The sequence below is a fragment of the Austrofundulus limnaeus genome, unplaced genomic scaffold (genome assembly GCF_001266775.1).
Source record: "Austrofundulus limnaeus strain Quisiro unplaced genomic scaffold, Austrofundulus_limnaeus-1.0 Scaffold9, whole genome shotgun sequence".
Taxonomy (NCBI): domain Eukaryota; kingdom Metazoa; phylum Chordata; class Actinopteri; order Cyprinodontiformes; family Rivulidae; genus Austrofundulus; species Austrofundulus limnaeus.
Window position 1 is genome coordinate 3,087,658 of NW_013952411.1, and position 12,253 is coordinate 3,099,910.

Here is a 12,253-nt window from a genome sequence, read left to right on the forward strand (position 1 = left end):
TGTGTGTGTGTGTGTGTGTGTGTGTGTGTGTGTGTGTGTGTGTGTGTGTGTGTGTTTTCGTAAAATATCCAGTGAACCACAGAACTTTAATAAAGTAGTCAACCCAAATGTTGACAGTTTCCAAAGTTAGCAAAAATGCCTATCCACTAAATGAGAAGCTAGTTCTGCTATTATTGATTTTGCAGATTAGTGGAACAGTTTCCACCACTGTTTTGCACAATATATGGGTTGAAACAATTAAAAGTGAAGTTTAGTAAATTAGCTTTATAGTTAAGGCCACATTTATTAGCTGCACAAAGTGGGGCCGCCACCAAGTCATTTGATTAGGCCCACCAGCATTTGTCCTGGTTACTATTCTCCTGTGTAGAAACACTACAGTATATTTCCACTTACTCATTCCAACCATTGGTCCAACTATATAAGGAACTAGTGGTACTTTATTTAGCATTTTACAGTGTTAAGATTAATCATAAAATAAGTAACTCCAAGAGACATTTAGATTAGAAATAAGCACACATCTAGATTTGCACACTTTAAAAGATCACAAATACTAAAATTTTGATTTATGAAAACTCCCATGAGCCTTTGCGCCCGAGCATACGTCAGATTTTCTCCACGTCCATGAACTTAAAAACAACAAACAAACAAAAGAAATGTGGCCAACCGCACTGGCTCCTAGCTTAATCATAAAAAAATAAAACAACTTACTTAAGAAGTATTTGAATTTCATGTATGATATTGTTGCATTTGGCCCACAGCCCTCAGATCGATTTTTATTTTAGCCCTCTCAGGGAAAMTGTTTGKGCACCCCTGGTCTATAACATCATACATCACCATATKTGCTGAGGAGACGAGGTGAAAGCTAACAGGCTAAAGCTGATTTTCTCATCAGCTCTGTCGTCTCCATCTTCAGCTTCAGGCTGAGTCATTTCTACATTCTCCTCTCTCAACACAATCATTTTAAAAGGCTGAATGTCACATATTGTCCAAAGTTCAAGTTGAATAGAGCTTRGTAAACACACAGCAGCCAGAAAACATCATTTACCCACAATGCTTTGTGGCGTAAATRACATGGYAACATTTGTGACAGGGCTCTTCTCATAAGAGAGCTTTCTCCTCCTCTGTGTTTCAGGTCTACCTGTCTGCCACAGGTGAGGCGAATTGCTGCTCGTTAACCACTCCACCCATCTCAGAGGTGTTGTCTCTTTTTCCTGGGCCTTGATCTGCAGTGATCTTGTCTGTGTGGTGAATTTGAATTTGCAGCATATTGTGAATATTACTGTGTGAGCATTTATATGTGTATATTCTAAAATGAATATTTTCAGTAACACTTTACAATAAGGTACACAAAAATTGCTTAATTACAGTTACTAAGGTCACCAGGGAGGAACTACTCAGAAACTACTAAGTACTACTAAGTAGTACTACTAAGTAGTTTCTAAGTAAAAACAGTAGTTACTGGTCAGGTACTGAGTAAGTAATAATTAGTTCCTCGGTAACTTCTTGGGAAGATGCTTCACTTTACTTTAGGGTACACAAAAAMGTACTTAATGGTCAGTTAYTGAGTAAGTAATGATTAACTACTCAGTCGTTCATTTTTGGTGTACTTAGTAACTACACAATAACTACTTAATAACTACTCAGTAGTCTTCCTTTGTGTCCTCAGTAACTACTGAGYAACTATTCAGTAATTACTCAGTATTACTAAGTCATTTCTAAGGTTTGTTTGTTTATTTATTTCAATCATGAAATGAAATATGAATACAAAACAAGTCATCCAATAAAAAATAAAAATTGAAAAAACACCACAATGATGCATACAAAATCAAAATATCAAGGAAAACAAAACTAAGTAAAATAAAGTCATGAATGAAAAGGAGCAGAAAGAAGTATAAACTTATATCTGTCCTATACTCGCAAAATAAAATCAACCACCAACTCAAAAGTTCACCGTCAACATACAAAGAAAATAACTCAACACACAAAATTACAAAAAAAAMAAACAATACTTTAGACAATATTATACCATTTTCATCATAATTTTAACACACAGACACACACACACAACACACACACGCAAACAAATATTTTAACTGTTTTATCTCCGTTCCACAAACTAACACCCTTAAGGTAAATGTAAAAGTATATTATTAGTACTCATTAGTTCCCCTTTGTGTCTCAGTAGTTAAGCAAATTTTGTGTACCTTATTGTAAAGTGTTACTATTATTTTGGCCTTGGAGACCCTGAAGCTCAAGGCCTGGTTTATAGTTGACGAGTCGCTCCAAAAGTGATGCAATCGCGCTGTCCCCGCCCCTGCGCCTTGGCCCTGCGAAGTGTCCCGGCACGACTCGTCAACTATRAACCAGGCCTTAAAGGGGAAATATCATGTAAAATTAACTTTTTTCAGTTTTATATCATGTTATAATGTTATACTCTCATAAAAAAAACATGCCCAAAGCCTTGCTTTGACTCATTCATGCATGTTTGAGAAACCCTGCAGCGTTTTTAGGCAGCCAGGCTGAGGAGCAAAATGACAGGTGGGGACCAGAAACGAGCTTCCTCATGGCAGATCCCCCCACCCCCACACACACCCTGCCCATGACTCCTGCAGGTTCTCGGGTGAAAGTGAAAGTGAAACAAACTGTCTACTGAGCTCTCAACATTAGTTCTCACTCAGTGAAGCTCTTTTCAGTTTAAAAGTACCTTTGAAGAAATGTATTTTCAGATGCCAAGTAAACTGCATCATAGTGCGCCCACCCCCCGCGCTGAAATGGGCGGGACAGAAGCGGAAGGTGGTTCTTAAAGAGACAGAGGGCAATTTCAAGGCGTTTAGAAGAGGAAGTGATGTGAAGATAAGTTTATTTTCTATTTAAACATGAAAACAGCATTTTAATAACAGCTAAAGGTGGCATAGAAACACATAACATTGCCCCTTTAAGCTAGCGCCACGCACCATTCAAACAGTTTGTTCGTCACGCGTTTGCTCTCTTACTTAGAACATTTCACAGGTTATAAAGTGTCCTTCCACATGTACTTTAGGAAAAATTTACAATGTAAGTATAAACACCACCACCGCTGGCGAGGGTGTGCCCTGCGCGACTACCCAAAGTGTGACTATAACCAAGTCTTTAAGCTTCCCTGTKTTTGTTGTTTTTTTTTAATTTTGCTCCTGTTTTTTGCCTTTATTGTAAAATAAACTCAGTTTCTACTGACATCAAGTTAAGTGGTTAATTGTTTGTTTTTATGTTATAGTAAGTGTCGTAAGTTATCTGAGGAGGTTGTAACACTATATATTTGTTTAATTTACAAGAGCTAAACAGCCTACTGTATTTTTAGTCTCATTTTATTGAAATCAATGTTTACCAAATAATGTCTAATGTTACAACTAGTTGGAGATCCCTTTAAGCTAAAATGTGATGTGGTTGTAGCTATTCCTAACACATACTCCGAACACAAATGCATGAGATTACTGTTTGAAACTTTGGCTGTAGAGTCTTTTTGATTTACTTTAAACAGGTCCGGTGGTTCAGCTCTGCGTGACCTTAGATAATTTTAAAAATGTGATGGTTTATATTTTTTTTCTTTAATATGTTGACATTTAGTCACTTTATTGTAGAATGACACAAACCTGTGGGCACTTTTCCTGTGTTCAGTAATAATTTGCATTTCATAATTAATCTGAGTCAACCTTTAATTGACACCTGCTTTCTTCTTGGTTATTAATTTATGCTTTAACCTGTGAGAAGCAGTTCAAGGTACAGAGACAGAGTCCAACAGAACCATTGTGTTTAAATGAGTCTGTGTTTTCCTTGCTTAAGCCTCGAAGGACGAGCTGGGTTTTTCTTTATCCCTCCGCTTTAAAAGGCTTCAATGGAAAATCTCTATTATATGTCCATACACGAGTCACAACCCAACTCACTTCTCCTGATGTTTAACTTCATTAACTCCAAAATAAGAAGTGCATTGAGTCTGTTAAAGGAGTGAAGGTTAAACATTCACCCACTCACAAGAGAAATGTCACCCCAGGCTCATCAGTTTAAAGTTAAAAGATTTTGCCAAATAATCTTTGTGTTTTTTCTTGTGAATGTCTGAATGAAGCACAAAGAGAAGTGAATAGTGTTCATAGTGCCAAAATGGAAACCGTTTTTACAAAATCCACATCTCTTAAGATTAGTCAGACAATAATTAAGTACAAAACATTCAAATATATTGAAGTTTTGATAGATTTACGCTCAATGAGGCCGACTGAATTATGTTTTCCAATAAAGATCTGAAAAGCTAAAAACATTTGATGTTGTGAGAGGAAAGTCACTTTTTAATAGGTGGGATGTCAATGTCATTTATGCTTTATATCAGTAGGCTTTTTTAATGAAGAGATTAATGTGAATGAGTGACAGCTGCTTTGATCCAGCTGCAGTGAACTCCCTGCAGGACGACCTCTGACCTCTTTAGTTTTACAAATCTAGCTGGTCCTGGGTTTGATACCCGGTTCTGACCAGGAGTCTTGCAAAGTTTGAATATTCTTGTGATTGCATGTATTTTCTCATGGGTACTCCAGTTCCCTGCCACAGACAAAAAAATAAAATAATAAAAAAAAAMAACATGTACATTAGGTTGCCTTCAGGCCCAGGCCTCCTTTATAAAGAGATCTTTGATCTCAGTGAGAATTGTCTGGTTAAATAAATAAATAATATAATAACGTTTTGTAAGAATCATGAATAAGAAAACATGATTTAATTTAATTTCTGCTGAAACAAAGCTGCTGTTCCTGAATGTGAGGTAAAACCAATTTGACCAGATGCGTACTGATGTCTTCAGAAAATTTACTGGAACAAAATAAATTGTCCTCTTCCTGGACTGCCACCTTATTGTGGTGGAGAGGTTTGAATGTCCCAATGATCCTAGGAGTTATGTTGTTGGGGGCTTCATGAGTGGGGCCTGGAGGTGGGGCATGTTGGTGAGTGCTTGGTGGCCGGGCTTTTGCCCATGGAGCCCGGTTGGGCACAGTCCGAAAAGTTAACATGGGTCCCCCTTCCCATGAGCTCACCACCTGCAGGGAGGGGCCGTAGGGGTTGGGTGCATTGTATGTTGGGCAGTGGTCGAAGGCGGGGACCTTGGTGGTCTGATCCTTGGCTACAGAAGCTGGCGCTAGGGACATGGAATGTCACCTATCTGGTGGGGAAGGAGCCTGAGCTGGTGTGYGAGGTTGAGAGGGTCGGACTAGATATAGTTGGACTCACCTCACTGTACCGCTCTGACTCTGGAACCAGTCTCCTCGAGAGGTGTTGGACACTCTTCCACTCTGGAGTTGCCCATGCTGAGAGGCACCGAGCAGGAGTGGGCATACTTATTGCCCCCCATTTTGGTGCCTGTATGTTGGGGTTCACCCCGGTGAATGAGAGGGTAGCCTCCCTCCGCCTACGTGTGGGGGGACAGGTCCTGACTGTTATTTGTGCCTATGCACCTAACAGCAGTTCAGATTACCCACCCTTTCTGGAGTCTTTGGAGGGGGTGCTGGAGAGTGCTCCTAATGGGGACTCCMTTGTTCTGCTGGGGGACTTCAATGCTCACGTGGGTAATGACAGTGAGACCTGGAGGGGTGTGGTTGGGAGGAACGCCCCCCCCACCGATCTGAATACGAGAGGTGTTTTCTTATTGAACTGCTCGTCATGGATTGTCCGTAACAAACACCATGTTCAAACATAAGGGTGTCCATATGTGATCTAGGCCGCAGTTCGATGATCGACTTTGTTGTTGTTTCATCTTATCTGCGGCCACATGTTTTGGACACTCGGTTGAAGAGAGTTACGGAGCTGTCAACTGACCACTAYCTGGTGGTGAGTTGGCTCTGGTGGTGGGGGTGGATGCTGGTCAGACCTGGCAGACCCAAAGGTATAGTGAGGGTCTGCTGGGAACATCTGTCAGAGTTTCCCGTCAGACGGCGCTTCAACTCACACCTCCTGGGGAACTTCAAACATGTTCCGGGGGAGGTGGGGGACTTTGAGTCCGAGTGGGCCATGTTTCGTTCCTCCATTGTCGAGGCGGCTTACCTGAGCTGTGGCCGTAAGGTTGTCAGTGCCTGTCATGGTGGCAACCCTCGAACCTGCTGGTGGACACTGGAGGTGAGGGATGCTGTCAGGCTGAAGAAGGAGTCCTGTCAGGTCTTTTTGGCCTGTGGGACTCCGGAAGCAGCCGATAGGTATTGGCAGTCCAAGCGGATTGCGGCTTGGGTGGTCGCTGAGGCAAAAACTCGGGCCTGGGAGGAGTTTGGAGAAGCCTTGGAAAAAGACTTCCGTATGGCTCTGAGGTGATTCTCGTCTACCATCCGGCATCTCGGGGGTGGAAAGGGGTTTTCCACCAACACTGTTTATGGTGGGGATGGTGMGCTGCTGACCTCAACTTGGGACGTTGTGGGTCGGTGGGCGGAATACTTCGAGGACCTCCTTAATGCTACCGACATGTCTTCCCATGAAGAAGCAGAGCCTGATGACCCTGGGTCACACTCTCCAATCTCTTGTGCTGAGGTCATCAAGGTGGTTAAAAAGCTCCTCGGTGACAGGGCGCCGGGGGTGGATGAGATTTGCCCAGAGTTCCTTGAGGCTCTGGATGTTGTGGGTTTGTGTTCGTTGACGTAACTCTACAATAACGCRTGGACATCGGGGGCAGTTCCAGTGAATTGGCAGACYAGGGTTGTGGTCTCCCTATTTAAAAAGGTGGGACCGCAGAGTGTGTTCCAACTATAGAGTCAGAAGCAGAGTCAGAATCAGAATACTTTAATGATCCCCAGGGGGAAATTACAATTATTACAGCTACAACCRTTCAAGTAAGCATTAGAGAGTAAGTATAAAGGAAGAAATATTAGAGCACACAGGGAAGAAATAAGTATAAAAACTCTGGAGAACCAAATGACCACAGAGAACAATGAGCAATGTTTAGCGTCTATACAGTTAAAATAGAAATAACAGCAGTGGAAATAGAAATAACAGTGGAAATAGAAATAACAACAGTGATATACTCTGAACCTAAAAACAGTATAACTTATGCAAAGGTCCCATCAGATATCATTAAATTATATAAGAATATGTGATGATAGTGATATTGAAAAATAGGTGATTATAGTGATATTACACATGTTAGATTAAGGTATTGTAGATAAGTAAATCGCACAGGTGTATTAAAGTGACAGATGACTTATGCCATAAATCATCTGTCATCAACCATAAGTCTTATGGTTTCACATGTTTTGGGTGGAGTTATAGAGTTTGATGGCCACTGGTAGGAATGACCTACTGTGGCGCTCAGTGGTGCATTTAAGTGCAATGAGTCTGGCTCTGAACATGCTTCTGTGAGTCCTAACAGTGTCGTAGAGAGGATGATAACTGTTGTCCATGATTCCCTGCAGCTTTGCCAGCATCCTCCTCTCAGACACTGCAGTCAGAGATTCCAGCTCTACTCCAACAACATCTCCTGCTTTTCGGATCGGCTTGTTGAGTCTGTTTAAGTCAGCCCCCCTCAGTCTGCTGCCCCAGCATGCAACAGGATAGAGGATGGCATTCGTCACCACAGACTCATAGAAGATCCTGGACATCATCCGGCAGATGTTGAAGGACCTCAGACATCTCAGAAAGTAGAGACGACTTTGGCACTTTCTGTAGACGATGTCTGTGTTTTTGACCCAGTCCAGTTTATTGTCAATATGTACCCCCAGATATTTATAGTCTTCCACTATGTCCACGCTGACCCCTCCGATGGACACAGGGGTCACTGGTGCCTTGTTCCTCCTCAGGTCCACCACCAGCTCCTTAGTCTTAGTCACACTGAGCTGTAGGTGGTTCTGCTCGCACCAGGAGACAAAGTCCTTTACTGTCGCCCTGTACTCGTCCTCATCACTGCCGCTGATACATCCAACTACTGAGTAATAAAAAAACTTCTAAAGATGGCAGGTCTCTGTGCAGTAGTTGAAGTCTGTGGTGTAGAGTGTGAAGAGGAATTGAGAGAGGGCAGTTCCTTGTGGGGCTCCGATGTTGCTGACCAGTCTGTCAGACACACTGTTCTGTAGTCGTACGTACTGTGGTCTGCCAATCAGGTAGTCCATGATACAGGACACAAGGGGGGCATCCACTTGCATCCCTCTCAGCTTGTCCCCCAGGAGAGCAGGCTGAATTGTGGGTTGGTGGGCGGAATAGGGGGAATAGGGGGATCACACTTCAAAGCCTCCCTTGTAAGGTCTATTAAAGGGTTCTGGAGAGGAGGGTCCATCGGATAGTCGAATCTCGGATTCAGGAAGAGCAGTGTGGTTTTYGTCTTGGTCRTGGAACAGCGGGCCAGCTCTACACCCTCAGCAGGGTCCTGGAGGGTGCATGGGAGTTTGTCCAACCACTCTACATGTGTTTTGTGGATTTGGAGAAGGCATTCGACCATGTCCCTCAGGGACTCCTGTGGGGGGTACTCTGGGAGTATGGGCTACCAGGCCTGTTGATACAGGCTGTCAGGTCCCTGTACGACTGGTGCCAGAGCTTGGTCGGTAATGCCGGTAGTAAGTTGGACTCGTTTCCGGTGAGAGTTGGACTCCGCCAAGGGTGCCCTTTGTCACCGATTCTGTTCATAACTTTTATGGACAGAATTTCWATGCGCAGTCAAGGTGTTGAGGGGATCCTTTTTGGTGACCTTAGGATCGCATCTCTGCTTTTTGGGATGATGTGATCCTGTTGGCTTCATCAGATCATGATCTCCAGCTTTCACTGGAGTGGTTTGCAGCCAAGTGTGAAGTGACCAGGATGAAGATCAGTGCCTCCAAATCTGAGACCATGGTCTTGAGCCAGAAAAGGGCAGGGTGCCTTCTCCAGATCGGGGAGGAGGTCCTGACCAAAGTAGAGGAGTTTAAGTATCTCGGGTTCTTGTTCACGAATGAGGGAAGAATGGAGCGGGAGATCGAAAGGCGGGTTGGTGCTGCGTCTGCAGTGATGCGGGCGCTGTACTGGTCTGTCATATTGAACCGGGAGCTGAGCCAGGAGGTGAAGCTCTCTCGATTTACCGGTTGGTCTACATTCCTATCCTTATCTATGGTCATGAGCTTTGGGTAGTGACCAAAAGAACGAGATCGTGGATACAAGTGACCGAAATGAGTTTCCTCCACAGGATGTCTGGGTTTTCCCTTAGAGATAGGGTGAGAAGCTCAGTCATCCRGGAGGGACTCRGAGTAGAGCCAGTTGAGGAGGCTCGGGCATCTGGTTAGGATGCCTCCTGGATGCCTCCCTGGGAGGAGGCCCAGAGGAAGACCCAGGACATGCTGGAGGGACTATGTTTCTCAGCTGGCCTGGGAATGCCTTGGGATTCCCCCAGATGAGCTGGCCCAAGTGACTGGGGAGAGGGAAGTCTGGGTCTCTCTTCTTAGGCTGCTGCCCTCGCGACCCGATCCCAGATAAGTGGAAGAGAATTGCTGGACGGACGAAAATAATTTTGTTTGTTTTTTTATTGCTTTTTGCAGGACAGAATGTATAAGTTGGTTTGCATTCCTGTCGCTTACATTTTCATGATGGTCCATCGCGTCCTCTTCAGATTTAACCCTGACCACCTATGTTGGTTCAGAGTGTGTCTCCCTTCTCTTCTCTGTTAGTGTGGTCTGATTTCATTTAAAAGAGCCGATCATCAGATATTGTCCAGGATTAACCTTCAGGGTGGACATAGCTCACTAGCAGCCTCACATCAAGGTCCTGTCGACGTCATCATTTACCCAGAATGCTTTACATGTAAATAAAATGGCTCAGTCCGTGTAATATATTTTTTAAATTTTAGTTTAAAATTTTTAAAAACTAAACAGCCTACAGTATTTTACAGTCTTTATTTTAGTTAAAATAAATGTATATCAAATAAAGTCTAATGTTACAACTAACCGTGGATCCCTTAAAAGTCTTTGAGTGAAGAACTCATCAGTGTTTTTAACAGTTACTCTCTTCCTTGTAGGCTGCTGCACTTTAGCTTGTGAAACACAACGTGCAAGCACATCCTCTGGTATATTGTGACCATTTGTATTTTATATAAATAACGACGGTGGTGGGCCGCCATGACCAAAAAATGCCAGGGCCGTTTTTTGGTCCCAGTCCAGTGGGAAACCTTTATTTTCCTCCACTCTGGGCCTTTGAGCAGGGCCCCTAACTTCCTCGTTGTGCCGTCACTGAGCGACAATAGTGTTAGTTTAAAAAAGACTAAAAGTAGCTGTTGACAAACAAACACTTGGTGTCTCATGTAAACTGTAGCATCATCTGTGACCTGTGCTAATAACACTTTTGAMAGAGGGTCCAAGAGGAGCTGGGTGCGTCTCTCCAGGATAATGACCCCCACGTTTTGTTTGGAGAGGGGTCTTTATTCCTGCTCGCCCATATTCCCAAATTCCCACCAGGAGAGCTATGTCTCGTGCTTTGATGATGATGATGATTTTTTTTTAAGGAGCTAGACTGGATTAGCACAGAAAGTGCGCCCCCCACCCCTACACAGATCCCTTTATCAATGTCATGTAATTAAAATGTCACTGTTTCATTTTCGAGACTGCGCTTTTGCTCTCGGCGGAATCTTTTCTTCCAATAAAAAAAGTGCAATCGAAATGCTCTTTTAACTGGAAACAAAAAATAAATAAATAAAAAAAATGTTGGGGGGGAGGAAACAGAGAAAAAACGTTTAAGTGAGCTGAGCAGTGAGGGGATCAATAGGCCCCTTTGGTCTGAGAGGAGGATTGATTGGGCTCTAAAACAGGATTTATAGGGGGTCATGCTTTTATAGGCTGCTGATACAATTGTTAATTATAAGACATTTGGCCTCAATTGCTGGTCTTATTACTCCTGTCCTGATTGGGCTTGCCTGCACTTATAATTTTTACATGATTAGATTAAATATAAATCTACATAAACCAAATAAGTTTTTTTTAATAAATGCATATCGCCCGCCATGTTTYATTTCAGAGTATTACAGTCGGTCTGTATTGACAGATGGTAGAATTGTGGTCACATCTGATGTGAAGCTCTCAGAATGTATCGTGGATGACTTTCATCTARTTTTAGCTCAAACCAACTGGATAAGTTAATATTTTAAATGTGAAACAATTTTTTTGCTTCTCTTTTTGTCACTAGATTTAGTGCATTCTTCTCATGACAGCTGGCCTACTTTCAAAACAAGAAATCAAAAATGTGTTTGTTCATAATAAATTAAAAGTTGTTAATATAGTGTGGAGCATAAGAAATATATGCTAATGATGAGTATTTTTAAATAGGTTATGTGTGTTCTAAATGCTAAAAACATATAATTTGGAAAAGGTTGTATTTCGATAAGAAAAAATTTGTTTTAAATTTCTTAAATAAATGACAGTTAGGCCCTTGGCCAGGACCAAGTTTTGAGTTTTGACCCGTCACTGTGTTTGACACCCCGGAGTGTGTTAGATGTCAATCACATACCACACAAAATATGAGGAYAATACCTGTAAAATGGACTGAGTAGCCATTTTTTAAAATTCCTTTGGCTGTGGTGATTATCTTGAATCAAGTTGACACCAAAATCTCATCAGCTGAAAATGTGAGTCCAGTGTGTACTTTGTGCAAGTTTTATCAGGATCTGTCCAGTGAACTGAGAAATAWTTTGTTAACAGACAAACACATTCAAAATCAATATAATCAGCTGGTGGCAGAAAAAGATATGTTCATCCACTTTTCTTTGAAGCAATTTCAGCAGCATATATTTTAATAAAATGAATAAAAATTTAAATAAGTGAAAAACACAATCAGTAAATTTTGTTTTTAAAATGAAAACAAATTTGCCTTACAATAGAGGAAAATAAAATATTGTTGTGTTTGCACAGGAAAAAAACAAAGGAGAGAAAATAGTTTAAATGTTGATCTTTTAAGATGAAGTTTCAGAGTGTTGTGTCAGAAAGTTTAACATCATGTTTAAAAAGCCCAGCACTGAAATAACACATGGTGACAGAACCAGTGCCGCACATATGGATGAGTCGGGGTGCTCTGGACCCAGCCTGGTGCTGATAAAGAGCTCGAGTAAAATGACCTCTGAAATGTTGTCTAATTAAAAACTCCTCGCTGCTGAGCTGCAGCCGCCTTCAGCTCACGTTTCCTCCGGAATGAGTGGCGACAAAAGGCTGCATTCAGCTCCACAGCCTGAATAATTAAACGGAGAGGAATAATTACAGTATAAAATTGTAATTATTGAGGGGGGTGCGGGTTTCTGCGGGAGGATAAGGAGGAGGAATGG